General features: G+C 51.1%; 1 pseudogene; it reads right to left on the bottom strand.

Moving 5' to 3' along the window:
* Nucleotides 1-275: 275 nt before the first annotated feature.
* On the bottom strand, nt 276-4,766 carry LOC135525918 (gastrula zinc finger protein XlCGF17.1-like; annotated as a pseudogene).
* Nucleotides 4,767-6,001: the final 1,235 nt, after the last annotated feature.

Raw genomic sequence — 6,001 nt, forward strand, 5'->3', positions numbered from 1 at the left:
ATAATGTGTACATCACTGTTTAGAGGACAACGTGTAGAAAACAGCTAGCTTCAATTTGAAGTGTTGCATTTTGATTCAAGTGGGTCACCAACGTAACATGGTAAGTGTAACACAACTCTATTTGTGTTAGTCACTTTTTGTTAAATCACATAAATAGTACTCTTTCAATTCAGAGCCTGGATTTTTCCCAATTTTTCCATATCACGCTGAAATCAATGGGGCAAACAGTTAGGCTTCTACATTGTGAAATTTATTCAAATATTCCGACTACAATGTTAAAACATTCTACATTGTGACATTAATTCATTGATATCACGAAAAAAACTCCATGTATGTATTGTCTGATGTTTGATCAGATATATTTTATCAGAGTATATATTGACACGCTGATCACAACTATAAGATTTCTCTCCTATGTGTGTTCTCTGGTGTGATACCAGATGGCCAGATTGACAAAAACTCTTCCCACATTGATCACAGCTATAAGGTTTCTCTCCTGTGTGTGTTCTTAGGTGTAGAGTCAGAGAGCTAGGTGTTGTAAAACTCTTCCCACATTGACCACAGCTGTAAGATTTCTCTCCTGTGTGTGTTCTCTGGTGTGATACCAGATGGCCAGATGTAGCAAATCTCTTCCCACATTGATCACAGCTATAGGGTTTCTCTCCTGTGTGTATTCTCTGATGAATTTTAATGCCTGCTGAGGAGGTGTGTAGTTCCTGGTGTTGAGTCAGAGTGCAGATGCAGCAAATCTTGATTTATTAAAACCACATTGACTGTCAGATCGCAAAGACAACTATCACAGACTATAAGATTTCTCTCCTGTGTGTATTCTCTGGTGCACTGTCTGTTCTCCAGATCTACGAAATCTCTTCCCACATTGATCACAGCTATAGGGTTTCTCTCCTGTGTGTATTCTCTGGTGTAGAGTCAGATGGTCAGATCTTGTAAAACTCTTCCCACATTGACCACAGCTATAAAGTTTCTCTCCTGTGTGTGTTCTCTGGTGTAGAGTCAGATGGTCAGATCTTGTAAAACTCTTCCCACATTGACCACAGCTATAAGATTTCTCTCCTGTGTGTGTTCTCTGATGAATTTTAATGCCTGCTGAGGAGGTGAAACTCTTCCCACAGTCAGAGCAGCAGTGAGTTCTCTTCTCTGTGGGTCTCTGCAGGTGTTTATTGAGGTGTTCTGATTTGGAGAGACTCTTCTACATTTACATTACATTTAAGTCATTTAGCAGACGCTCTTATCCAGAGCGACTTACAAATTGGTGAATTCACCTACTGACATCCAGTGGAACAGCCACTTTACAATAGTGCATCTAAATCATTAAGGGGGGGTGAGAAGGATTACTTATCCTATCCTAGGTATTCCTTGAAGAGGTGGGGTTTCAGGTGTCTCCGGAAGGTGGTGATTGACTCCGCTGTCCTGGCGTCGTGAGGGAGTTTGTTCCACCATTGGGGGGCCAGAGCAGCGAACAGTTTTGACTGGGCTGAGCGGGAACTGTACTTCCTCAGTGGTAGGGAGGCGAGCAGGCCAGAGGTGGATGAACGCAGTGCCCTTGTTTGGGTGTAGGGCCTGATCAGAGCCTGGAGGTACTGCGGTGCCGTTCCCCTCACAGCTCCGTAGGCAAGCACCATGGTCTTGTAGCGGATGCGAGCTTCAACTGGAAGCCAGTGGAGAGAGCGGAGGAGCGGGATGACGTGAGAGAACTTGGGAAGGTTGAACACCAGACGGGCTGCGGCGTTCTGGATGAGTTGTAGGGGTTTGATGGCACAGGCAGGGAGCCCAGCCAACAGCGAGTTGCAGTAATCCAGACGGGAGATGACAAGTGCCTGGATTAGGACCTGCGCCGCTTCCTGTGTGAGGCAGGGTCGTACTCTGCGGATGTTGTAGAGCATGAACCTACAGGAACGGGCCACCGCCATGATGTTGGTTGAGAACGACAGGGTGTTGTCCAGGATCACGCCAAGGTTCTTAGCGCTCTGGGAGGAGGACACAATGGAGTTGTCAACCGTGATGGCGAGATCATGGAACGGGCAGTCCTTCCCCGGGAGGAAGAGCAGCTCCGTCTTGCCGAGGTTCAGCTTGAGGTGGTGATCCGTCATCCACACTGATATGTCTGCCAGACATGCAGAGATGCGATTCGCCACCTGGTCATCAGAAGGGGAAAGGAGAAGATTAATTGTGTGTCGTCTGCATAGCAATGATAGGAGAGACCATGTGAGGTTATGACAGAGCCAAGTGACTTGGTGTATAGCGAGAATAGGAGAGGGCCTAGAACAGAGCCCTGGGGGACACCAGTGGTGAGAGCGCGTGGCGAGGAGACAGATTCTCGCCACGCCACCTGGTAGGAGCGACCTGTCAGGTAGGACGCAATCCAAGCGTGGGCCGCGCCGGAGATGCCCAACTCGGAGAGGGTGGAGAGGAGGATCTGATGGTTCACAGTGTCGAAGGCAGCCGATAGGTCTAGAAGGATGAGAGCAGAGGAGAGAGAGTTAGCTTTAGCAGTGCGGAGCGCCTCCGTGATACAGAGAAGAGCAGTCTCAGTTGAATGACTAGTCTTGAAACCTGACTGATTTGGATCAAGAAGGTCATTCTGAGAGAGATAGCGGGAGAGCTGGCCAAGGACGGCACGTTCAAGAGTTGGAGAGAAAAGAAAGAAGGGATACTGGTCTGTAGTTGTTGACATCGGAGGGATCGAGTGTAGGTTTTTTCAGAAGGGGTGCAACTCTCGCTCTCTTGAAGACGGAAGGGACGTAGCCAGCGGTCAGGGATGAGTTGATGAGCGAGGTGAGGTAAGGGAGAAGGTCTCCGGAAATGGTCTGGAGAAGAGAGGAGGGGATAGGGTCAAGCGGGCAGGTTGTTGGGCGGCCGGCCGTCACAAGAAGCGAGATTTCATCTGGAGAGAGAGGGGAGAAAGAGGTCAGAGCACAGGGTAGGGCAGTGTGAGCAGAACCAGCGGTGTCGTTTGACTTAGCAAACGAGGATCGGATGTCGTCGACCTTCTTTTCAAAATGGTTGACGAAGTCATCTGCAGAGAGGGAGGAGGGGGGGAGGGGTGGAGGATTCAGGAGGGAGGAGAAGGTGGCAAAGAGCTTCCTAGGGTTAGAGGCAGATGCTTGGAATTTAGAGTGGAAGAAAGTGGCTTTAGCAGCAGAGACAGAGGAGGAAAATGTAGAGAGGAGGGAGTGAAAGGATGCCAGGTCCGCAGGGAGGCGAGTTTTCCTCCATTTCCGCTCGGCTGCCCGGAGCACTGTTCTGTGAGCTCGCAGTGAGTCGTCGAGCCACGGAGCGGGAGGGGAGGACCGAGCCGGCCTGGAGGATAGGGGACATAGAGAGTCAAAGGATGCAGAAAGGGAAGAGAGGAGGGTTGAGGAGGCAGAATCAGGAGATAGGTTGGAGAAGGTATGAGCAGAGGGAAGAGATGATAGGATGGAAGAGGAGAGAGTAGCGGGGAGAGAGAGCGAAGGTTGGGACGGCGCGATACCATCCGAGTAGGGGCAGTGTGGGAAGTGTTGGATGAAAGCGAGAGGGAAAAGGATACAAGGTAGTGGTCGGAGACTTGGAGGGGAGTTGCAATGAGGTTAGTGGAAGAACAGCATCTAGTAAAGATGAGGTTGAGCGTATTGCCTGCCTTGTGAGTAGGGGGGAAGGTGAGAGGGTGAGGTCAAAAGAGGAGAGGAGTGGAAAGAAGGAGGCAGAGAGGAATGAGTCAAAGGTAGACGTGGGGAGGTTAAAGTCGCCCAGGACTGTGAGAGGTGAGCCGTCCTCAGGAAAGGAGCTTATCAAGGCATCAAGCTCATTGATGAACTCTCCGAGGGAACCTGGAGGGCGATAAATGATAAGGATGTTAAGCTTGAAAGGGCTGGTAACTGTGACAGCATGGAATTCAAAGGAGGCGATAGACAGATGGGTAAGGGGAGAAAGAGAGAATGACCACTTGGGAGAGATGAGGATCCGGTGCCACCACCCCGCTGACCAGAAGCTCTCGGGGTGTGCGAGAACACGTGGGCGGACGAAGAGAGAGCAGTAGGAGTAGCAGTGTTGTCTGTGGTGATCCATGTTTCCGTCAGTGCCAAGAAGTCGAGGGACTGGAGGGAGGCATAGGCTGAGATGAACTCTGCCTTGTTGGCCGCAGATCGGCAGTTCCAGAGGCTACCGGAGACCTGGAACTCCACGTGGGTCGTGCGCGCTGGGACCACCAGATTAGGGTGGCCGCGGCCACGCGGTGTGGAGCGTTTGTATGGTCTGTGCAGAGAGGAGAGAACAGGGATAGATAGACACATAGTTGACAGGCTACAGAAGAGGCTACGCTAATGCAAAGGAGATTGGAATGACAAGTGGACTACACTTATCGAATGTTCAGAACGTTAAGCTTACGTAGCAAGAATCTTATTGACTAAAATGATTGAAATGATACAGTACTGCTGGAGTAGGCTAGCTGGCAGTGGCTACGTTGTTGACACTACACTAATCAAGTCGTTCCGTCGAGTGTAATGGTTTCTACAGTGCTGCTATTCGGGGGCTAGCTGGCTAGCTAGCAGTGTTGATTACGTAACGTTACGTTAAAAGAACGACAAAAGCTGGCTAGCTAACCTAGAAAATCGCTCCAGACTACACAATTGTCTTAGATACAAAGACGGCTAAGTAGCTAGCTAGCTACGATCAAACAAATCAAACCGTTGTACTGTAATGAAGTGAAATGAAAATGTGATACTACCTGTGGAGCGAGGCGGAATGTTGCGAGGCGGAATCCCCACCATCCCTCAGGTGAACCTCCTGTAAAAAACAGAAATCAAACCCCACACCCTCTAAATAACAAAAAACCACCCTCCTTTTAACATTATTCCTTAAACCCCTAACATTTAGACTAAAAAAAGAAACAGAACTATTCATTTAAATATTAACAACAAATAAAACCCTCAAAAACCAAAGAAAAAACAGGAGACTCACCCGATGCTCCCCTGGTCCATCTCCACCGGCGGGGACGTCCTCTCCTCTCCTGACGCCCCCCCGTCCTCCATCCCAACCCATGACCCAGGGAGTGTGTTGGGTCCTCCCTCCCCACCCACCATCCCCCCCTCCCTGTTTGCCTCGGGGCTGCATGTAGGGGACCCCATCTCCTCAAACAGGAGTTGGGATCCCTCTAGCAAACAGCCAACCGACCCCTCACTGGAGTCATCCACTAAAATGCAAGGGGCTGAGGCAAACCGGGAGGACAAATTACCCTCCCCCCCCCCCCGCCACTCTCTTAGCCCCCCTCCCCCTCCACACCCCCTCCCTCTCACTTCCTGCCAAGCTCCCCCTCTTCATCCCTTTCTTCTTTGGTGAAGGAGGTAGCGGGGAGACACAACGTCCCATCCCCGCTAACCCCTCCACCAAATCCCTCATTCGACCTCGAGGAAGCCTGGCAGGCTGTTCCCCCACTCCTTCCCCCCATCCTCCCCCCCTCCACTCCTCCCTCCGTCACTGTCCCCTCTTCCACTCCTTCTCGTACCACTGTCCCCTTCTCCTCCACGTTCTTCCACCTTCTTTTTAATCTCTCCTTCTTTTTCCTTCTTACCATCTTCTCTCCTCTTTCTTTTCGCCTCTTCCTTCTTCCCTTCTTCGTCCTTCTCCGTCCTTTCCCCTGTGCCATCCGTACAATCCGCACGCGTCCTTTCTTTTCTCCCCCCATCCCCCGCTCCCCCCCCAGCTGCAGACGCGTATGACCTGTGACGAGCCGGGCAATCACGCCACAGGTGTTCTCTGGAGCCACACCCGTGGCAAGCCTTGGGCTCGTCACACTCCCTGGCCTCGTGCTCTTCCGACCCACAAAACCGACATTTCTTGTTACTGCACGAGGCCAGGGTATGACCGTAGGCCATACAACGCCTGCAGAACGGGGGCTGACGTGCATAGTAGAGTGTTCCCCTGTCAGCCCCCAGGGAGAACATCGCCGGAGGATGGAGGTAGCCATCCACACTCTTCGGGGACTCCCTGAGTAACGCCTGGAAAC

This window comes from Oncorhynchus masou, chromosome 5 (assembly GCF_036934945.1).
Source record: "Oncorhynchus masou masou isolate Uvic2021 chromosome 5, UVic_Omas_1.1, whole genome shotgun sequence".
Taxonomy (NCBI): domain Eukaryota; kingdom Metazoa; phylum Chordata; class Actinopteri; order Salmoniformes; family Salmonidae; genus Oncorhynchus; species Oncorhynchus masou.